We start from the raw sequence: 24,228 nt of genomic DNA, 5'->3' as shown, positions 1-24,228 counted from the left end.
ACATAGGTTGTAAATGCATGCAAAGTGTTTTTTCGCTCGCGTTCAAAGTGATGGCGTAGTCAACGATTAAACCTGGGACTTCATCTCACAGCACTGAAATTCTGCGGAAAAGCTCAATAATGACGTCACGGATGGTAATATTTATGATGTTCGCTGCCTTCGCCCATGTCCTGCTTCGCCTTTTCTGACGGTGCTAATAAACATTTCTAGAGCTTTTGTTTCAGCAGCCTTGTTTTTATTTCTTCAAACCAAATGTGTCTATGCAAGAAACGTAACGGTATCGTCGATGACGTCATCATGCGTCCCCCAGCCGTCGCTGTGCAGTGCAGTATAGCCGTCGCGGTTTTAATCGCTAATTGCGCCATTGTTTCAAATGCTAGCACCAAGTTATTTCGCATGGTTTAAGTGCAAGCTATAATCATTTAACCGTTCGAAACTCATCGATATCTAAAACAAGTGCAGCTCCCCAAACCAAACCAAAGACTCATTTCCCTCCCCTTTTACCTTAACATTGTGACGCAGGGCAGTTTCGAGCAAAACAACATTCTCTGATCTCACCTGTTGCTATTGTTACAGCTGTTGTTTAAGCATTTGTCCAAAACTAAATGCGAGCCGAACATACATTCAGCACGTAGGGCGTCACATCAGCAGCGCGTTGGCAGTGCAGCTGACCGCAGCGGTTCGCATATCTGCGTGCATACCGAGCCGACACAACGTCGGCCGTGTCTCTTTGTTTAACGTCACAAGTGGCCTGCATTTGTGCTCGCACTTCAAAGATGCATGCTTCACAGATAGGCACGCGTTTTTTTTTTCTTCGGACCTGCCCGGCAACAGCTGCTACAACCAGCTGAACATTGGCCAGCTATCAATGACCAGCACCGTCCTCAGCGGGCTTGCTGCGTGAATTGATGTCCGAAAATCTGAATCGATAGGGAGAATCCATTGCCCTGTAAAGTAGAGCCGCATCTGGAATTTGAGCCTTGCGCTTTTAGTTAGATTATTAGTATGGTTAAGATAACGGTTTTCCGGTCTCAGCCAAAGAGTGTAGCGCTTTCGGAGCTGCACTGTTTCCGATGAAGTGCGATTTTCAAAAAAAGATATTCAGCGCTACACAAAGACACGGACACTGGAAGAAAACACAGGACGGGCGCTGTGTCCGTGTCCGTGTCTTTGTGTAGCACTGAATATCTTTTTTTGAAAACATGCTTCACCAATTAGCCCAGCAACGCGTTTTGTTAAGCGCGGTTCCTCTGCAATCGTTGGCAGGTGCTAGAAGTGAAAGCCGAGCCGTCGGAATGCTTCTAGTGCTATGCAAGTGTCACTATCCGCTATTTGACTACCCAACGGTCTACTCCGGAGGCCTATCACTTGGTCGAGAATAATTCACGAAGGCATGGTCGCTGAGGCATTTAAGCCTACAGAATTTCGCACTTCGCCTACCCTTTGCTCTTACCGCGGGAGACCAGGTGTTGTGAAGAGCGTCAGAAACACGAGTAAAGTGGTTTCAACTTTGTGCGATGTGTGCCTTTCTCTGATTTGCATGATAATCTATAAAATAATACGTCACCGACTTCTGAGACATGCTTATAAGCCGAAATTAACGCTCGATGCGTCTATTTGATTTAGCACAAAGAGTCGTTTCAAATTGGTTTCCTCGCGGGCCCAATTCAGTGTAGTCTTCGCCTTGTTCCTTCGTAACGGGCACTGTCGAGATGTGTCTTTTTAACGTAGCCTGTGGTCTTATTGTCCAATGGGAAATACGCTAAATTGCGTTCATTTACAGATCGAGTGTTCTTTTATAAAGTGCTAGTATTACGCTACCCTTACACTAATCTCAGGCTTCAGCTAATAAAAATTCAAAATTAAAAGACAACTTCGTTAATTAAATTCACCGCCATAAAATTGATGCCAAGAAAAATCTCGCTCTATGCGTGGGGAGAAGGCTTGTAATCATACATGACGGAGGATTTCAAAGGCAAGGCCTGGACTTGATACAACAGCCTCGTCGCCGCTGCCCTTTCTAGGTTTTAATGTCTGTTGCATAATCGATCACCGGCACAAAATACTACATGTTTGCAATTAATCAGCATATACGTCCTCAAAGGAATCTTAACGCCGAATGTTGGAGCCTGTAGGGCTTAGCTGCCTAACACGAGACTCATACTCGACGTTTCCCGCCTGTAGCATACAAACACTCAACTCAACTCAACTCGACGTTTCGATCCTGATATTTGTTTTTGCAGTGATGTCGTCGTCATCGACCTGGCTACGCCATCTCCAGAACATAGGCATCACACTCATTCCTTCAATTGAGCCCATCCTCTGACAGCTGCTGGCATTATGACCACGCAGTGTTCCTAGCCTCATCCGCCCACCTACTTGTGTATATACCTGCCGCCCACTGTTGCACTTACCTTCCCTTGGAATCCAATGTGTTACCTACCCTAAGCGAATCCTCCCTTCGCATTACATGTCCTGCCCCCCAAGCCAGTCTATTTCTTCTTGACTTCGACTAAAACGTCGTTTACTCGAGTTTGTTCCCTGACCCACTGCGCACGTTTCCTGTCTTTATAACGCTACATCTATCATCTTCCTTTCCACAGCTCTCTGTGTTGTCGTCAGTTTAAGAAGAACCCTTTTTCTTAGCCATTCGTTTTCAGTGACGCTCCCAGTAAAAGAAAAAAAAAAGCGAAAAAGGAATGTTCATAGAGAGAAAAGTTCAGAAAGGCACTCTGTTGCAGATTAAATCTCGGGTGCATTGAAAAAAAAAAAAAAAGAGAGAGGGATTGTCCATATCACAGCGGCTTCCTTTCCGGACTTCGACCTTACAAAAATAGTCAGGCTCAGGGATACGAGCGATGTAGTCTGTCGGATTCGTGGGGCTTTACAAAGACCTCTTTCTTTTCTCAGTCTTTCATGAAATTGGATGTATAGCACTCATTTTCGCTTTTGGCCTTTTTTTAATGTGCGCAACTCCTGTGTGTACTGTTTCCACAGGATCACATTACATCCGAGCGCGATTATTAGTGGCGGCGGACTACACGGACCAGCAGTGCGCCCTGGTGCGCTTTCACATTGTATCACGTGATGCACGTTTACTGCTCGCTGCTTTCGATGTGCAGCGTACTGGAGTAAACACGTCTCGAAGGCAACAGGAGTGGCGACCTTGTAAGGGAGTCAAGCATCGATGCAGATGCATTAAACGCTGTTTCTTGTATAGTTCATCCAAGGTGCGCACAAGTTCTATGAGCGTTACCACATGACGCCAGCTAAAGCAGAGCTTTCTAGCACCATTTCATTTCTTCAAGGGTCATTGTCCGTGGTGGAAATACTATAGCTACAGCTTTGGTCCTAAAACAAGCCTACAAAGTATTCTAAAGCTGCTTTTAGGGTTTGAATTCATCGTGCTTATAGTATGTTCAAAACAAGAACACCGAAACTCCCCGCGACCGGTAGGGTCTTAAAAATGACCAGCGCCGAGACCAATTTTTATGCACGGTCTAAAACCAGCCCAATATGCGCCGATGGTATAGAGCTACATCATCCGCCTGTCGCGCCGGTGGCACTTGGATCAGGTCCCGGTGCCTCCGACACCACCAAAAAAAAAAAAAAAAAGTATCCATCGAATAAAAAAAAAAGGGTTGCACTTATCCGAAGTGGCAATTCTATACGACCATAAAGGTTATCCTAGTCGAGAATGTCATAATCAGTGTAGAACAAAGTAGAGGAGCTCACTAAGTAAAATGTGTAAAGGGCACTTAAGGTTTACCAGTAAGGGTATGACGCGATAGAATTAATGGCTCTCACCTGTGACTCTGCTTGCAGGTCTTCGTTCGCGTACAGGTATTGTGCTGTTCGCGTAATGACTCACCCGTTAATTTCAGCCTCTTTTATCCCATGCATTCGTAATCTACCACATTATGGGCAAGTCATCCGGCATCAGCATCCTAGCCAGGGATATTTTTCGGGGGTCCTTATACGCCGCCGGACAAAAAATATGGGCGAAAAAAAAATGCCAGAAGGAGGAGGGATTGGAGGACGGGAGACAGCGTTTAGAAAATTTCGGAGGGTGCTCTGACACCGAAACACCCCTTAACTGAGGGCTATGACATAAAAGTTTCATACAGGTCACGTGAGCGATTAAAAAATTGCGATATAATTGATGCTTCTTTTTCGTTGTAATTACTGCTCTTGAGGTAGGCTAGCTTTAGGATTTTGGTGACTCCAAACGACGAAGTAGCGAATATATCCCAGTTTGTTTTTTTGTTTTTTTTACCTCTCACATGAACTATATGCAGCTGACGTCATTAGCATCGTTAGGCTTTTAAAATCGAAACAAGTGAGAGAAAAAAAAATTCATTTGAAATTATTTAGCGGTCTTAGTCGCATGCTACTGAGTCTTCCATGTAAAGTAATGCTTTACAAATCATTAACAGAAAGAAAACATGCAACCGAAAATTGGCGTATATACTGCTTTAAGGCTTCTGCAATTGCTACTTCTCTAATTGCACAGATACTAAGAGAAATTGCTGCTGGGCTAGTCGGTTTCGGTTCATTGTTTATTAAACTTAACGGCGCAAAAAAAAAAAACAGACAAACACATAGACGTTTCGTTCTCCCCCTATGTATCTGTCTGTTTTCTGGCGATGTTGAATTTATTTAACAATACACAGATACTGTTTTGGCACACAGCTGTGAGATACCACTTAACGTGCAAGAAAACACGAGATGCAAACCCAATTTTTTCCCCAAACCGTACAAGCGCTTCTTGCGGTGCTTAGTTGTCGGCGTATCTTGTTCTCAACATAAGGCTCATAGATTCAAATCACGTCTAAATAGTTGAAAGCTCTCTTCAAGCGAAATTAATTCTTTTAAGGAGTTAAATCATTTTACGCATGCGACGGTTTTTAATATGCATTACACGTGTAGTTTCAATCATTCTCATTCGATTAGTGACGTGCACGTTTAACCTGAGTGTTGTCGGGTGTTTGAGATTCCCGCGTGATATCATGTGGCTGTGAAGTCATGACCCTATCACTTAAGATTATTCACTCTCGGACGGCTTTTAGGGCAACACAGGACTCTCTCTATCGCGCAAGAAAGAACACGGTAAAGTTACCTTAAGGCTTTAGCTTAAGCGGAGCTATACTATACGAACTGCTCACAATAGCAAAGACAACTGTAGAATGCGGTGAATCTGATATCGCGCTCGAAGCTAGTCTTGTTAACTTACGCTGGTAGCGTGTCGTGAAATATATGCACAAGTAGGCCATCACTGTAGTCTTCTTCCCCAGAAGAAGGCTCCTCAGAATATGTGCAATGTGTCGCCTCTGTTGCAGCCTTCCTTACGTCTCGCACATGCTATTGTATTCAGCGTTGTAAAGTCAAGCAGTGGTGCCGAAAGTGTATGTGAAGAAAGAACTAGCCCTTCTCTACAACCCGTGAGCGCTTCTGACAAATCCGCTCAGTGGTTATTGGATGGTTTTTCCCGCAAGGCCGCATTTACGGGCGTAAGCGCAAGCGCTGCCCGTGCAGCTCATTGGAGACTAAGCGACGGCGTTCGGCGGCTGGCCCCGTGGTCGCGGGTTCGATCCCGCCCGTGGCGGACACGGAGGCGAAAAGTAAAAGCGCCCATGCGCTCTGCGATGTCAGCACACGCACGTTAAAAGCCTGGAGGTCGCCCAAATTATTCCGAAGCGCTTCCACTCCTGCGTCCCCAGAGGCCATGGGTCGATTCGGGACGTCAAACTCCCCCATTGCAAAATTAACAGCCAAATGACTTTTTATTCATTTGGCTGTCGGCTGTTAATTCTTGTAAATTTGTCGCTAATTTTTATTCATCACGGCCATAAAAGTACGGGCTTTTATTGGCATGACCGACGACGTGCACATTAGCAAAATTCAGGCGCATGACAACGCTAATGTTAACATATTCCTCATAGCGCTGCTCTTTGTTTGACAAGGGGCATGCGTGTGTTAATAGGCGGGTATCTACTCTGTCAAATGAGCTTATCAGTCAGGAGTAAGCCCTTCAAAAATTATGCCCCAAACACAAAGTGCACCTCACTTCATCGCGCTCTGTGAGAGTTATTTTTCAGGGAGGATCAGCAGGATGTTGCTAGCGAAATTTCGTGTCTCAAAGTCGTGTTAATTGCTTGCAGTGTGGAATAATATCGCTGCTTATGCTTGCTGACAGGAATAACAACATTTATAAAGTGTATTTTGTCGTTATAGGTCAGCATTGTATTGACACAATTCTTATTCTTTATTCTTTTCGGCCGACCATCTAGGCTATATTTGTATCGCCTCCTCCTCATATGCGAAAGAACTGCCCGGGTTCTTCTTGAATCTGCCGTGAAAGAACTCGCAAGCCAACTGATGCGACATCGTGCCTCTGCGATTGATGCGCGCTGGGCGACACGTAGACCCGGAAAAAAGGCGAAGCCCGATTCCCCCTACCTTTTTCATTGAGCAAAATTGCTCCTATGCGCTCTTTCCTTGAAGAACTTACTTGGCTTCGTAACTTTACCTCAGATTTTGAAGTCATGGCAACACTGGGAGCGTAAGGCCATCACAAAAATTGGTACGCTCTGTCGTCGAATGCCTAATTTTCGCTCCCACCATCAGGATAAAACAGTTATGTTTGAATAACGGCTGTGTTCACGTGGTAGGCTGAAGTAACTGCTGTTGTTTATTTATTGAAGAAATCGCAGCGTCAACTACTTGTGATGGTTTAATATACTGCGTTGAGGTTCGCCTAATGCATGTGGCAAATTTAAGGTACATACTTCAAAAGCGCAGCAGTTGGCAACAGTAGCCTCTGGCCCACACGCTGCTATTGCACTCCATTAATTATTAGCAGCAGTGAAGGACGTTGAGAACATGAAACATCCCTCCATTAGGCAATCAATGGTGTCAAAATTATATTGCTAATATTCTCTCCTTGTGATTAGTATTTTTTTTTTTTTAGGTAAGAAAAGATGCTTTAACAACGCCCTATTTCTTGTCATGGATCAGCCGTGTGCGGCGGACGTGAATATTGGTGGAACTTTGCCATATACTTAAGTTCTATCTGCATCTACGGCCACCTATGCTCGCGGATAGTGAAACCATAAATGTCGCCCTGGTACATCTAAATAACCAACAATGAACGCTTCATTATTCGGCGGTGAAGGAAGCAAACAACGCTCTGCCGCATAGCTGACGCATAGCGCTGTCCTTACGCGCTCTCATGGAAAGACAAAAGAAATTGCGAGATGATACTCGGAGCACCCAAGGCCGCAGCCACTGCACGTCCCGATGTCTTTGCCCGTGTCCCTGCTGGCCGTTGCTGGGTGCGCCACTAGCAGCGTGGCTTCGCACGCCGACGATGCTGCGTCGCGTCCTGGGACCGGATGCGCCAACGTGCGGCGAAAGATGACTCGCCGACACGGTCAGCCTCGGTACCAGACGCATAGGACAGGTCCTGGTGGCATCGTGTGACGATACTTTTCTTTTTTTGCATATCGTCACCTCGGCGCTCACCCCCTTGCCATGGGAACGTGAATACGAACCATTCCCGTCCCCTGCCTGCCTGGTACCGAATGCTTGTGAGTGAGAGCTGTGCGTAGAAGAGGATTGCTTGAGAGAGCCTGCAGTACTGCAGCTGAACTTTCTCTACATAAAAAGATGGCGAGTGCTCTTATAGGTTATAGCTGACGCCTTGCATAAAGACGCATTGCATATGCGCTGTGAATTCTTTTCCTTGTGCCTCTTGGCATCCAAGACAATAGACGTCCAGTAAGAGCATAGGTGTAGAAAGCATGGTAGTCTATTTAGTAAAAAAAAAAAAAAACACTGATTTTCTGGAACTGACTGGTTGCTGAATTTGTCCCTGTCCGTCCGTCAGCGTTTGTGCATCTTTGTGCGTGTGGGAAGGAGGGTGTGGATAGTAGAATAGATTTCAGTTAAGATAGTAATTACTCGCTGCCATATACCCGAACTCAGCTCACGATTCTCTGGAGCTAGGTGCAGTTATGTTGAGGCGTTAATTAATGGGTGTGGTGGATACTTTTGCGCCATCTCTAGGCGACGCCCGCGTGACGCTCGAAGCACGATTACGTGCGTCGCTGTGCTAACTTACTATGCGTCTTAGGCTGTTAAGCTGATGGATCTGTGGTCCTGGTTACGCTACATTTGAAGCATTATACAGGTCGAAGACCCTCTTCTTTGAACCCCCTCATCGAAAGCGCGAGCTGTTGCAGGATAACCCGGCATGTCAAGCCGATGCTGCAATTGAGCGACGTTAACATTCCCCAGCCGCCACTCAGCGCGTGTGTTCCATAATAGGCCTAACTTAAGCTGCTGCACCCCCGGTGAGAGGTGAACACAGCCACTAAATCTTGTGAACAGATATATCCTATTCGGCAGATGTGGGAGCAGTTCAGAGTAATAACACATATCGAAGTAATACAAATTAAACACGGGCCAGTCGGGTATCAGTAAATACCAGCGATGTGGCGCTGTTCGAGCGGTCTCGTTAAATGTTTAGGAAGACGAGGCTGAGAAACCTTCTGAAGATATGTGTCAATCAGCTCTTTCTTCATGGGCTGCTATACTTATCCAACAGTTTAGCGCCGCTTCCGTGAATGAAATCTTGCTCCTATGATGTGCCTAGCGGGCAGGCGTCGGGGCCAGACGCAGAAACGCACATCGCAAGCGATATGGCGCGTGTTCTGTGTTCGGGGCGTGCGTTTCTCTGTGTGTCTGCACTATGTTTTCCTCATAACGTGTCGCCAACTGCCCCAGTATTCTTCGCTTCTGCAGAAGACAGAGCTTACATCAGTCGCGCACATCTGACACTGTGAACCTACAGGCACCATGGCAAAAGCGTAAGCAACCTTCTACTCATATCGCGACGACGACAGACTATTGAAATGAGGAGTGAATTGAGGCACTCGCTAGAGGGAAAGGGTTTCTCGGGTTTAACCGACTCCGGCTACGAGAGACGCCGTAGTGGAGGACTCCGGAAATTTCGACCACCTGGGGTTCTTTAACGTGCACTGACATCGCACAGCACATAACCCACTGCTGGCTGCACTAAAGAGGAGTCAACTCACCCTGCCTCCGGAGCAAGTGGTGCAGATCGCGCCCAATAATCTTGCCTTGTAGTCTTACGGCTGCGTACGTGCACGTCTATGCTAGTAACGGCGAGTAATAATTTCGGAAGAGTAAAAAGGAGAGCTAGTTGATCAGCACTAAATTTGAGGAATAGCTAAAACAGACACTTGGACGAGTTGGTAATCCATGAGTGCAGACAGCGCAATAAAGACTGGGACGTAGAAATCGCGAGTTAAATGACGCTTGCGTTAGTAGTGCTTCGGTAGCATTAACAGCGAAGGAAATAGGTTTTTTTGGACTTGAGGTAATGATGTCGCTGTTGTCACTCTCAGCTGTAGATAACACGTATCTATTCATGGGGTTGCCATCATGTTTTTTTTTTTTTTTGTTGGTTGTGCCCGGTGTATATATTTTCACGGGACAAGCAATATAGCTACAGTTAGTCAAAGCTTGTTTGTGTCCTTCGATCCTGTCCCCGTATTTTTTGCGCTGTCTGCACTCTTTGAGCAATGCATACAGTACGACAGGGACGAACGGCAAGTCACCATGTATAGACGGTGCGTCCTGTCTTTTGGTCGCTTTGGCACTGTATTTATTCCCCAAGAGTAATCAATGGAGTGTTGTTAATATTTGCTGTAACTTAGCAGTTCCTCCTAAACCCATTGAACTAAAAATAAACAGTTCAGTTTCGAGTCTTAAATTAATCGGTCCTCTTCTCGTCATTTATTAGTCGTCATGGTCAGCTTAGATGATAAAGCGGCTACCCCGGGTAGGCAGTCTCCGATGCAGGTTCGAGCCCCGGGCCATGGCAAAATTTTTCCTCGACTGCCGTGTTTCTGAGGAAGCCACACAGGGTTCCTCTGCAGCCGTACCGCAACGCTTGGAAGGATATGTTAACCAATAAATATTACCCTGACTGAAACCGCGATCATCCGTCTGTGAACTGTCGAGGTAATGTGAGATCAGAACCAGGATAAACGGTACGAATGGGAAGCACTTGGGATGCCACGCGTTGCGCGCTCTGGGCGCGCTTATTCCGCGAACAAGAGGCCCTCGACCTCAGCTGCTACCGAGGCCACGTGCACGACGATTCCGAGAAGCTCAACACGCAACGTGTGCATAATCGTCCGCGTAGCGCTATCCGACGAAACACTGCTGGTGGCTCCGAACGAGTAGGGAAACAAGAGAGCTTTATATACACAAGCGTCGTCCGCTAATGTCGCGAATAGGCTCGGCAGCGGCGGCGCAGCCTCATCGATCAAGGCCTCGGCGTCGTCTGCCGGGGAAATGTTCGCATCTGCTGCGGACGGAGATCTGCGCGCAACACTGTGACACAAAAATACACCTTTCTGCACGCTTACCTTCATGAGTGATAACCCAGCTATGTCGCCATCGGCTTTACTGCGTGCACTGCACCTATAGCGCTGTATCGCGACTCTATGCTCAGAAGAAGTTTGGTGCAACAGGTGCAAGTTGCAAGTTAGCGCCTGTCCTGCATACTTCTGTGTCATCCTTGTCTTAATTTGCGCTATGTTTTCAAGATCTAGCATAGCCACTAGCCCAAACCAAACACCCGTTGCATCAAACTCCGAAGAAGACCGGCTGCAATGTATACAGCTGCAAAGCTTTCTTTCGTTTTTTTTTTTTTTTTTTTTTTTTTTTTTCATTGGTCGCGTCTTAACGGGCCAAAAAGTGCCGCTGATGTGGTCCTTGGCGAGTCCTATAACTCACTCCTTCGGGAGCCCAAGCGTTGGCCGCTGCGGACAAGACTGAAATTAAAGGCGAACCTCGATAGCTGTCCCCCACTTGTCTTTCTTTTTGGCTCCGTGTCGTCGGTCGTGGGATTGCAGGATGCGGTTCGATGAACCACGGACAGCTAAATTCGTCGTGAGTGACGCATTGTGTTGCACGAGGCCAGCAGAGAGTGTCTTCAAGAGCGCTTCGTTAGCTTCGTCGACAACCGGCCTCGGGAGGTCCGTCGCACGTGCTGTCCCTGCAATTTCAGGCAGCGAAACACGCCGAAAGGCGGACGAATGCTTCGCGGGGAGAGGAAAGGCAGATTTCACATAGGAGATCCCCACGCACCTGAGAAAAAAAGAAATCGAGTTCGCTTACCTGCGCATTAATTTAATGTGTTCACTTACCTCGCCTGCATATCTAAGTACGGTTCAATTCGTGTCTGAAATAGGTGCAATACCATCGACTCATATTTATTAATTTCACTTTCAGGCAAAGGCAGTGGTGAAGGAAAAAGGCGATATAACTGCTCTCCAGGATACGCCCTTGTCCCCCATAACAACAAGTCGGACACTGAGTGCAAAATACAACTTTACAGATGAAAAATATACGTGACGGTGCCATAACAGCCAAGGATACTGGTACAGATAGGTGTAGCGCATGCTTAGACATGCCAAATGGTCTGACCCTGGGCCACGCTGTGCAGCACGTCGAGGACTTTCGGCATTACAGATTTATTGAAGCGCAGTAGAAACTCTCGTCCTCGAAAAGGCCGGACTTCCACGGACGGCGCGAAAATCCCACTGTACAGCTTAGTAGCAAACTCTCTGCAGAGCTTTTTGCTAGGCTGCACGCTCCCATGCACTGCAACGTGGAGGCAGAGAATGGAAACGATATCGTTGTACAAAACAAAGCCGCTGAGCGAAAGTTATTTCACTTAATTGAGCAACAAGAGAGTAATACCACGTGTGGTAAGGAGCAGGAAAAGAAGTGAAAAATTTACACGGATCGTAAATGCTACCTAGGGCGCAGGAAACCAATGTAATGAGGAGCCTTCTTCCACAATATCAAATACATATGTCAGGACAAAGGCTCAAAGGGTTAGGAACCTAACTAGTAATTCATTTTTCTAATTATGCTGCTTCTTCGACAAAACTCCTTTTCCTCTGGTCTGGTCAGTATATTGCTCAATATTTCTAATTAAACAATTCTGCATCACTTTCGAAAAATAGAGAAGCAATCTTCAATAAGGGCAGTTTTACTACATTGCTTCCACACGCAACATACATTTAGCCCTAAAATGCAATGACGTCATGCCAGTCGCAGGAAAATATTAATTAAAGCACATTATTTCTTTTTTGTGCCCTGGCGTATTTTAGAGTTTCATTCAAAATAAATTACCTCATGCAATTAACCCCCAACGTAGCCACGAGAGAACAGAACATTAATTAAGATGACGTTCCAGACCACGAGGCAGTCAGTCGACAACGAACTGCGCAATGCTGCAACGTTTCAAGGATGGACGTTAGAAAAACGGAGGTTTTTACAAAATTGTAAAGTCAAAGAAATTAATTCCTGGACGACACCAAGAGTTCGTGGCATCAACAACATTATCATTTACAAATACTAATAATATCTACTTTCCAGAACATACCAGGAAATTAAAGCGGTAAGCCAGTCTGCTTCTTAGAACTTGTATTTTGTTTTTGCTTTTTTTTTTTCATGGCGAGCTCAGACAAGTCACATTGAAGTTAATGTTCTAAACAAGAACACCTCACAAACACGGCGTACCGTTATTCATTCCTCTTTAAACATGAATCAGCCTGAAACGCTGTGAGAAAAGCTGTGCAAATGCAGGTTAAGACCAGAGTTTTTCCTAAATACCTCCTTGTTTTTCTGACGTAAGCCCCTTAATTAGTAATGATTTTTTTCCGTTCAGCAAATGACTACTGCTTCTCACCTACGCTCAACGCCCATCCGCCCCAACCTCTTAAATATGTAAACCACCTCGCATACTTGCCTTCCCCTCCTCCTTCCTCCTGACCACCTAATTTCAGTCCCTGGGGAGTCCTCTGGTTGCGACATTTGTGTATCTAACACATTCGCTGTATGAAGATGTGAGTACTAAAAACTGCAGCAGGAATTTTCGACTCCTTACCACACATGTCGTTGTGAGATTACAGCTAGCTTAGTGCAACCCGTCGATAAAGTGCCTTTCGAACAATGATAAACGCCCTCATGGGCTGTAGATATCTTCTCACCACTGCCAATAGACGTCACCACTTGATGTCTTCGGATCCTTTAATAAACACACAAAATTTAGTGCACTTTTTAGGTGTAAGCAGATGCTCCCAGCTTGATCTGTGCAATGTGTTTAAGGGATTAGCAAGCACAGGGTTAAATAAAAATATTTTATAGCACTACGTTGAGAGGAATCAAAGTGATTTTACGTTCAACTTTTGCTACTAGTTTGTCGCGTAAAGGCACAATTGGTTAGTTCGCGCAGAGATTTACATTTAAAACTGACTTTTTGCAAGTAGTTCTAATCTTCAGGTAGCATACAACCAGCAGCGATGTAGTCATGACGTAGCCGTTTGAGCTAGGTGATCAGTCGAAAACTATTACTAGCTTCGCTTTTACTGCGAAACTGACGCTAGTCGCACGATGACACCACGCTATGGCTCCCATGCATTGCGTTACAGGCCACCAGTGACCTTTAAAAAGAAAATATGGGTGTCTCTACTAGTTTATTCATGAACTCCGCTTGGTTAATTTGTCCGTAAGCGATTGATATTGCCTAACCGTGCTTAAACTACTGCAAAACTGAAGCAGGCTACATGAAAGCGGCGCGCCGCGGTTTTCCTTGGGCGAAGAAACAAGTGTTTCATTCTAGGGGAACAGCTCTGACAAGTTTCGCGCGCCACCGCAGGTTCTGGGAGCAGTCCCTTGGTGCCCCCGGCGCCTGCGGTGACGTCGCCCCGTCTCGTGTTTATCCTTGTGTGGCTGGTGGCGCCCATTTCAGCCTTGGCTCGGGCTTTCTTCGTGCCGTCCCCCCTTTGATCCTGCGAGCTGTCCGTCATCGCCCCATGGCGCAGCGCGCGCTCTTTCAAGCGCTCGCGGTCACGGCGGCGAACGCTGCGCCCGGGCCTCGTTTTCCCAAAATAATTTCTTTTATTTCACTGTATAGAGGCAAGAAACTTTACTCTAGGCGAAGACAGCCTGCGAAGGGCTCTGGGCTGCCAATACGGAAGTTTTCTTGTTGTGCAGCTTAGCGCGGTGTTTACGCTCGAAGTGCGAAGAGTCTTTTGCGAACTATTTTCGGTGTTGCAAGAGCGTGAAGTTAGCGCCGAAGACTGCAGCGGTGAGGGGATTTTTGAGCGAAAACAGCTCAAGGTTGCAGCTCTCGCCGATTCGAGCTAAATTGTGGTGCGGGACCCCAAAGATAAGCGCGAAAAAAAAAAAAAAAAAAAGCTCCCGAAAGGAGCGAGCATGGCTCCGAATCAGGTTCATGGTGTAATGTAATAGCTTCGCTTTTACTCCGTTTCGATTAAGCAGGATAAGGAACGCGAACATTCGTGAAACGGTTGCCGACATGAAAACGGTGCACGATCTGGCCTAATAGGATGGCTTCCTGCCAAGGAAGTTTGACTGCAGCGAACACGAGCTTACACCCCCCCCCCCCCCCCCCCTTCTCCGAGTAAGACATTTCGGGTGCGACCTGAGCGCTTTGAGCAACAACGTACCGATCTGTGTATAAATTACAAGTGGGGCGAATGAAGTCGTCGCCGACGCTGCGAAGAATGTTCTCCGCACAAACTTTCGTGTTCGCATTTTTTTTTTTTTAACCAGAGAACGAAGGAACTAGATTGGGAAGACGTGCGACGACGATCGAGCAACGCACGTACCCATTTTTATGCAGGCTTTTATTTATTTATTCGACCATTTATTTATTTATTTATTTATTTATTTATTTATTTATTTATTTATTTATTTATTTATTTATTTATTTATTTATTTATTTATTTATTTATTTATTTATTTATTTATTTATTTATTTATTTATTTATTTATTTATTTATTTATTTATTTATTTATTTATTTGCCTACACAACCGAAACGGAAATGACAGCGAAATAGCATGAATCCTAATGCCCACTTCGCATTTACTTTGCACAGCAGAACTCGCTTGCCAGCTCTTCCTTAGTATTGTTTATTGTTTTCGCACTGCATTTTCTTTGCTTTCTTTTTTTAGCACGCTACTCTTAGACCTTCCGCTCAGCCAGTTAGCCGCTGTGTGTTGTCTGAAGTTTTCGGTCTCGTGCAGCATCGACACCTATGTGACAAGCTTGCGTCTGTGGTATGTGGACGCCAGGCCGAATTGGCAAAACTTAACTCGGGAAGTGCTTTTCAAATGAGAATCAAGCACTCCGGGACTCTTCTATTCAGAGACTCCTAGCCCATGAGGGCACCTTTATCCGGCTTGGTTAAATGTGCGAGAGATACGTCGGTGCGCCCTGTGCAGGTGGATTGTACAGCAAGGTGGACATTATATACGTGATAGAACTCAGTGACGAAACTGTTAATAACTAAAATTAACTAATCAACTTTTTAGAAGTTTGGAGGCCAGCATCACCATTGGTTTGGGCGCCCGTCTCGGCTGCGGGAGGTGGTCAGTTCGAAACCCGCCGCCGGACACCCACCGGTAAAATGGGTACCGAAGCGCGGCCTTGTGGTGAATCCGCCTCGTGTTCGGGAGGTACCAGGTTCGATCCCTGGTGCCGCCGGTTATCAACCGGTTTTTCAATGGCTACAAGCTTTCCCCCGGCCTGGTGCACGGCTCTTTGGGGTGAAATGTTTGGGAAGGTCTCAAATAGTTGCTCCGATGTGGCAGCGATCAGTTCCGCCATCGGACAACAATAAGTCCGCCTTGTGCGGCAAAAGCTCATTATGTGGCCCTTTTTGTTCGTCAGCATGATGTACGCCGCGCCCTTTGCATGACTTGTTCGAAACTTACAGCAGCAGGGTTAGCAGAGCCTCTTCCGAGCGCACACCCCTAGAAAGCAGGGCGCCAAGCCGGGGGACGCCTGTACCCAATTGAGAAATTGAAAGCCGTCAACGTAAAAGTTACGTACAGATTTTTTTTTTTTTTCCTTATCCGCATCGCGGTTCGAAATATTTAACCTCAAAAATAGGCATTTTTTTTTTTTTTAGCTCGTAAAGTTGGCTTTCGCAATGCACGTTTTAAGATGTCTACGGGCGTAGCGTTGTCGTCAAAATTACGTTAACTGTTTCTACGCCAAAAACAAAGAAGCTGCTTCTATATTTTCTTTATTAGAAATGCCAGCGAAGTCATTTTAAAATTGTCCATTGCGGAAAGGAACCTTTTCGAGCTAAAAAAAAAAAAAGCGCTTTTTTACATTAAATATTTCCAAATGCATCGCCAATAAAGAAAATTCAAGAACTGCACTCAGCTTTTCATTTTCTCAATACAATATAGCCCCTGAGATCGAGCAAAAAAAAAAATCGAGTTCATTAGATAATGTTAGTTAAGTAATCGTTTCATCACTGAGCCTTATACGCATATGATGTCCGCCTTGCTGTAGAATCCACCTGTTTAAACCGCACCGATGTATCTCCCGCAGAGTTCAAAAGAACCATCAGTAAACAGTTAAAAAGCACAAGGGTATACCAGGTGTTGCAGCCAAAACGTCTAAAGATCCCTAAATATAAGGAGTTCACCACGGAAGCAAAATATTTGCAGGAACCAACTCTCAAACTCCAGGAATACAATTTACTGCGCTAATTTTCTATTGACGCACCCGATTAACTAAATACCGCTAATTAGCTTTCTTAAATAATGCAGCTCGTTTTTAGTGCCAATGGGGGATCTGAAGCAGTAGAAAGAGTATGCCATATCCGTTTGTAAAACGTGAGAGAATTCGGCACTGTTTTCCTGCACGACAACAACACTGGGCGCATTAGGCGCGAAGAAAGCATGAAGCGTACGCGACGCCTGCTGATGAGTCGGAGTGACTGCGGCACCCAGTTCGAACTGCAAGCGGTATTCCAACCGTGTCATATGTACAGTCATATCATGTCGCAGCTTAGTGCAAGGAGAAGCACAGTCATTGCCAGCTACGCGGTGTTTATTTTCTGGAGCGACGAACCAAAATGGTGTTCATGAGACGGCACTGTATAGAAGGCACTTGGTACTTTGTCGCCGTAGGTATACTGCGACATGCCAGCACGAACTCGTGTTCGCCGAGCTTTCTCCACGTCCAGTGTGCTCAGTTTCGGCGTCGCGCGGAAAGGGCACCGAGTTTCATCGAGTTGTGGGGCTTTCGAAAAGGGGTTTCTTTTCTTTTCAGAAACTGATATGGCATCGCCGTGATCACGGCTTTTATAACTCCCCCTTGGCACTAACAACTGAACCTCCCGCTCCTGTAATAACCAAGCTGGGGTTGACAGTATGTTTAAATAAATAAATCAAATAAATAAGCCAGAAAGTTTTGCTAAGTAGTTGTGTAATTAGAAAAAACCTGCTATAGAGGGTGCTCACCTAGACTGGAAGTTTATTGCTGAAAAAATTATTTTCTACCTTGACCTCCTTATCTTTAGAAATTCTTGAAGAAGTTCGCAGAAACACCCTGTATGTTGGGTGGCCTTTCATTATACACCCGGTGCACCACTTATAGGAGCGCCACTGAAAGCCGCCTAGCGGTCTTTTTCAAAAGTCCTTCCGGGATGCGAGTTGCGGCTGCTTATGCTAGGGCAATATGCGTCGCTGGGAGAACTGCCGACGTTCGCGGCGACGAATCTGGTTTTTTCAGCTCCTGTCGATTTTTTTTTTTTTTTTTTTTTTTGTACGGAGGGCTGAAGCATAACTTTAAGGTACCTCTGTGTAGAAGCGAAAGCATTGATGATGCTATATCCATCTGAGAGATGCGTACACGCGCCGGTTGCCTACTACAAACAAGCGCAAAATGACCAGCTGCAATGTTGAGCCCCGCTTCATTGTGGGTAACTGCATCGACTGATCACTTACTTCAACCGAGTATTCTCTATTTACGTTTACTTTTCATTTACTCTGCTTTTGCTTTCCAAGCTCTTTTCATGAATGGTCATGGTGACGCGCCTCGACCCAATGTATGAGACATTCTGCGTCACCCGTCGTTACATCGTGCCAGCAGCGCTATCTTACAAGTATATCGCTTCATCGGCCAAATTTATAAGACTTTAATGCGATGTCCTTAAGAAGTCCCGTGTCGCAGAAAATCCGGCGTCATCGTCGTTGTGTTGTCCGTGAACTAAAAATCCTGATGAAAAATTCAGGAGTAATTTGAAATGTTCAGATTGACGCTAAATTTCTCAAGGAAGTTCTCAAGGAAATTTCTCAAGGAAATAATTGAGCAGAAACGAAAACTGAGTCAACTCTGATGGCGGGTGGAATTCGAACCCAGGACTTTCGTGTTGCGAAGGCTCGTTCAAGCTTAATGAAGGTAGGCCTACTGAATTAGTGACGACGCAATCGCTTTCTGGTCTTAATATGCGATGCTTAATTAGTGCCCTCATTTTTAAATCATGCCCCGCGGGATTAGCCGAGGAGATGGATCTGAACGTGACGATGACACGTTTCATAGCATGTATACTGCCAGAAATGGGTGAAACGCAATAGATAGGGCGCTTGCAACCTTCGATAAATTCTACTCTTCGTTAAACTTGTGCGCTTAGGTAAAATGACAAAAACATGCGGCTCTTAAGCACACGTCAATAAATGCATGTACCATGGGCTTAGAGCACCATATTTAATGGATTAAATCTGGTACCTGACGCTCATCATATACATCTTTACTTTGCACCTAGGTCCTATGAAATTACCTGAAAAACTAAGCGCCACAAAAATATGCAGCACTTCACTAAATAAACGAACCATTACAGGTTTACGGAGCAACCAACAAATTTTGCTTCCTTTACCTAAAAAATTCACAACGATGCGCCGATTTTCGATACAGTGCTTTGATATCGAAATATAAGACAGGAATTGCAAGCAACTTGTAATGCGAAGTGAACTCAAAGAGTACGCTCTCGTTCGTATTGCTTGCCGAGCTGGGACGAGTAAATCAGTAAATGCAATATACAGCACGTTTTTTATAGCTTTTGAACATTTATTTATCCATGAAAAAACTATTGCTGGAGATGCCCCGTAGTTTGTGTCACAGTGCATTGGTGGCGGATGCTGTTTATGCAACGATACAAACGCCGTGGGTAAACCAATTCATGACGTGTGACTGGATAGGAACACACGGCTAGAAGACGACGCGGCCGACACCGCTCCCGGATTCACTTGTCGCTCCACCACTAGTGGCGTGGCCATCGCTCTGGGCGGGGTGTGTAGATTACAGCTGCGTGTTAATGAGAATGTGTGACCCGAAGCCGGACTCAAAGCCGAAGTGAGCTCGCCTAATTCACTTTAGCCTAAACACGCTGAATAACCCGTCAGTTTTTGCTGCGCATCACGTATAATGAATTAACGTGCATACATGGTGTATTGATATCTTCTTGTCCCGCTGACCGCACGTTCACGTGTCTGTGCGTGCGTGCGTGTGCGTGTGCGCGCGCGCGCGTGTGTGTGTGTGTGTGTGTGTGTGTGTGTGTGTGTGTGTGTGTGTGTGTGTGTGTGTGTGTGTGTGTGTGTGTGTGTGTGTGTGTGTGTGTGTGTGTGTGTGTGTGTGTGTGTGTGTGTGTGTGTGTGTGTGTGTGTGTGTGTGTGTGTGTGTGTGTGTGTGTGTGTGTGTGTGTGTGTGTGTGTGTGTGTGTGTGTGTGTGTGTGTGTGTGTGTGTGTGTGTGTGTGTGTGTGTGTGTGTGTGTGTGTGTGTGTGTGTGTGTGTGTGTGTGTGTGTGTGTGTGTGTGTGTGTGTGTGTGTGTGTGTGTGTGTGTGTGTGTGTGTGTGTGTGTGTGTGTGTGTGTGTGTGTGTGTGTGTGTGTGTGTGTGTGTGTGTGTGTGTGTGTGTGTGTGTGTGTGTGTGTGTGTGTGTGTGTGTGTGTGTGTGTGTGTGTGTGTGTGTGTGTGTGTGTGTGTGTGTGTGTGTGTGTGTGTGTGTGTGTGTGTGTGTGTGTGTGTGTGTGTGTGTGTGTGTGTGTGTGTGTGTGTGTGTGTGTGTCGCCTATCCTCCTAATACATATCCTACGCCCAAAGTACTTAAAATTAAATGAAAAAATAAAATTGATGGGTTTTAGTACGGTCCAGCCTAGTTTGTCGAGCGCAATCTCTGCTCTTCATGGTTTTGCAATAACTAAACTAATCAGTGTTGTAACAATATGCTCGTAAATACCTATCCAACGATATATTGCGAAATTCACCATATTTCAATGCCAATTTGTTGAACTGATTAATATCGGTAATTAGTTATCTAAACAAACAAATTATACTTTCTCTCGCTAGTAGCTATCCAATGATATACTACATTACATATTTTAGATTTAATCGGCTACTGAACCGGAGGTTCATGTTTAGGTTCAAAGTGTTTAATGTCCCAGAGTGATTCAGGCTATGAGAGACGCCGTAGTGCAGGGTCTGGAAATTTCGACCACTTGGGGTTCTTTAACGTGCACTGACATCGCACAGCATTCGGACGACTTGCTTTTCGCCTCCACCGAAAAGCGGCCGCCGCGGCCGGGATTCGACCCCGTATCCTTGAGTAGTTTTGGAACCGGAGTACCCGGGTTCGAACCCGACCACGGCGCCCGCGTTTCGATGAATGCGAAACGCAAAGGTGTCTGTGTACTGTGCGATGTCAGTGCACATAAAGATTCCCAGATTATGGAAATTTGCCGCCGCCCTCAACTACGGAACCTCTTTATTTCTTATCTTTCACTCCTGCCTTCCCCTCTTCCCTTACGGCACGGTTCAGGTGTCCACACAGTAGTGTGACAGATATCGCGTCCTTCCTTTTTTATAAACCAATTTACAAATCAGGTGTCCGTCCAGAAGTGTAACAGATACTACGCATTTATTTTCCTATAAATCAATTTACAACCTACAAGTTCATTTACAGGAAAGGAAAGACGTAATATCGAGTTGGTCTTTACGGGCTTAAAGGTCAAAGCAGGATAGGCAGTTGATACCCGAATTCGCATGTCTGAAGTCGTTGAGCTTACGAATAGGCCCCACCCAACAGCTGAACGTTTTTTGCGGCCTCGGTGCTCAGAAATATGGGAGGTGGCAAAGAATCCCTAGAAAAAGTATAAGAAACATGATATAAGCACAAGAAAATTACGCCATAAAACTGCCGCACGAAGAGTCGCGAGATAAAAGGAACCAGGAGAAGATGGCAGCTCCTTTGGAGAGCTAGTCGATACCAATTGAACTGAACTGCTGTTGAGAGCTCGAACGTTGGCGCTGCCTAGTGGCGCAGCCCAACTGCCACTCAGGTCAACTGCGATGAATTCGACTGCCTTTGAAAAGAGCCTTACAATAAGTATATAAATAGGGTAACCAAAAGGACTTTTATCTCCTCCAAAATATACATATAGCCCAAGTTAAACCAACACTTCGATGCCGAATACTCTATGTAGATTGACTTCAGAAGACAGAACCGGTGAAAATTGACGGAAGAGGACAATAGCTGTATTCTATAAGGACCCAGTATGCATTCTTCATTTCAGATCCGTTTAATCATCTGGTATTGGTCAGTGGTCTTGGTTGACATAGATGCGGCTTTCGAGCGTCCGGCTATCGAGCGACCGTTGCATCAAGGGTGACCGGACCTCATCGTTGGATGTGCATCGCAGCCAGTGCTTAAGCAAGGATTGTGGCGAAGGCGGTCGTCTACACGGGAACTCGATATTTTGTGATTCCATGATTAGCCTCTCGCTGCTTCCGCCTGATGCCGCTATCACGCTGACTTCACTCCAGATGATATAAAAAAAAATGCATATCTATTTCAGATGGATCCTTACAGAGCACGTCTCCAGGAAAGAAAAAGCTTTAAAAAAAATAAAAAGGCGAGAAAGCAAGCGCCATTTCAAATTTTAGGCCTTGGCGTTTGGGGTACAGACCCCGGCTTTCTGCGTTTTACCCCGATTCGCGATTATTCAAATGCCCTGATGATGGTTTCCTAAGCAACATTTCATTGGTGCATGTCGCGCCGTTCATATATACTTTCAATGCCGCCATGTGAAAGCGATCAGCGCCACCCATAGATAACAATCTTAAGCGCGCCGTTTTAGCGACCACTCCTGCTATGTGAATAAATTTGCGCGCGCTTTTAGGCTGCTCATAAACCGTTGGACCTTAGCCACTAACAGCTTGTCACACGTCGTAGGACGCCCAATCGCAGTGGAAGGTATGACATGTCGGATAGCCTTGTTGTCACTGTATACTGCCACACCTTCATCCTATACGACGGGTAAAAAGTATACAGGAGCTCTTTTCTTCCTGCCGCCGGAGACAGGTCGTGCATTCTCAGTATCTGGATTTCGAAGTGTCCCTCGACCTTCCGCATGCGTAAGACTGACGTTCCCGAGATGGTAGCCAGGAAGTATTTCAACCAGCTTATGAAGTTGAGGTTTCACTTGCTAACAGACGACGGCAGGATTCGTGGCGCATTTGTGCCGGCAATTCCTCTGCTCTTGCGATTCTTCGCGGCGCAGTTTAACGACGTATAGAAGTCCCCCGTCACCAATCGTGTAAGCGCCTAGAAAAGCGTCCTCCTGATACGACCAACAGCGGGTTCTAGTCTTGTGCCACGACGGCCTTTTCCAAGAAGCCAAGGAGCCTCTCTCCAAGCTGCCAGGTTTGCACGTAAGGAAATGAAGTCTTCCAAAACACGATGTGGCATCCTGCTCGGAGAAACGAGAGGATCAACTTCGTCAGATTGTACTCCGGCCAACGTATACCATTATAAATTGTTGTGAGCGTCACTCGAAGAGCGCAACTCAAGAGACCGAGCTTTGACCCCCCCCCCTTCCGAGACGTGTATCGAACATCCTCTTCCCGATCATTTTCTCGGGCTGGTAACGGCGAGTGCGGAGACCAACTAAACGAGGTTACTCGTTTTGCGGAAAAAGAAAAGCTTTTTATCGACGATAAGAAGCTGTAAAACGAACGAACCTGGGCCGTTCGCCTGTTTTCATTTTTCTTTTGTAACGGCGACCTTAGTGCCAGTTCTGCAGGTTGTGCTCCTTATCGTCAACGACACTGTGTGTTTGTTACTGTATGTTACAGAGTTTAGGTTCGCGTCAGGTGTCCTTCCACTGCGACGCAGGCAAGTTCCTGGAAAATATGCGCAAACAAAAAGCAGGAACGAGAGCTGCAGAGTAATTTCTTTGGCGTTCAATGAAGAGCACGCGCGAGAGGAACCAGTGCAGCAGGGGAACGTACTGAAAGACACACGTGCAGTGGCAAGTGCTAATACGATTTCCTCCCGTGTGTTGGCATTGCGGTACTCAACGTATGCACAGGTGTAAGTGCTGCGCTCCTGTACGGGCCGCTCTGCCCAACAAATATGAAGTTGGCAAATAGCAGTTGCGTTTCGCTTGTCTATAATAATCCTCAAGCAACACGTTCGGCGCGCAGCTACCGGGGTGCAAGAGCTACCTGAGTGAAGCTGTACGACCATGGCGGCGATGAATCGTTTCTGTTCAGACTGTGCCTAAAACCGCCGTCGCACGGAGGCTCAACTCATCTGACATTCTTGGCTTTGCAGCCAGTGTGGATAAGAAATTTTACTGCAATGTTCGCCAGCTGCTCAAAAGCCGGGACTGGTAGGCCATAGCCGGGACGTCTATGGCCTACCAGTTCACCTATCGCTTATCATTGATTTACAATATGCTATCTCCCTAAAATGGGCATCAGGCCCCGTATTCAAAAGCAGCGCTCGAAATCTAGGTTCTATTGTCAGTCGTAAAAAAAGAACGGGAAAACGCCGCTTTTGTGTAATGTTTTTACAATCAGTATGCTTTTTTGTTAAGATAATAATAGAAAAGGGAAGGAGACGATTTTTGCCAACCTCGGCACCTACCATCGGGCATGAAGGAACCTCAGCTGCGCTGACGGAAATAAGGGGCAGCGAATGGTGTGTAAGAGGAAGTAAGAGGCAAATGACAGAGAGAAAGGGTGGGATATAAGTAACCAAAACCGACCTATCATAGTCGATTTTTTTTTTTCCGCCGCACAGCGAGGGGCCACTGCCGGCGGACGGTCATTGAAACCCTGTGATAGCGAGATAGAACGGTAGATGTATAAAAAAAAGTGCGGCCTTACATATAACGTCATTGCCGTAAATAAATGCCAGCATTGTCAGTCGACAATTTTGTCAGTTGACAAGGTATGCATAGGCAACATCTCTTCAACCGCGACGCCCCTCAGACCCTTCCTAATTACTCCCTA

The sequence above is a fragment of the Amblyomma maculatum genome, unplaced genomic scaffold, assembly GCF_055883805.1.
Source record: "Amblyomma maculatum isolate TAMU_Amacu unplaced genomic scaffold, ASM5588380v1 scaffold_18, whole genome shotgun sequence".
NCBI classification, from domain to species: Eukaryota; Metazoa; Arthropoda; class Arachnida; order Ixodida; family Ixodidae; genus Amblyomma; species Amblyomma maculatum.
Note: the sequence above shows the minus strand (reverse complement) of the source record.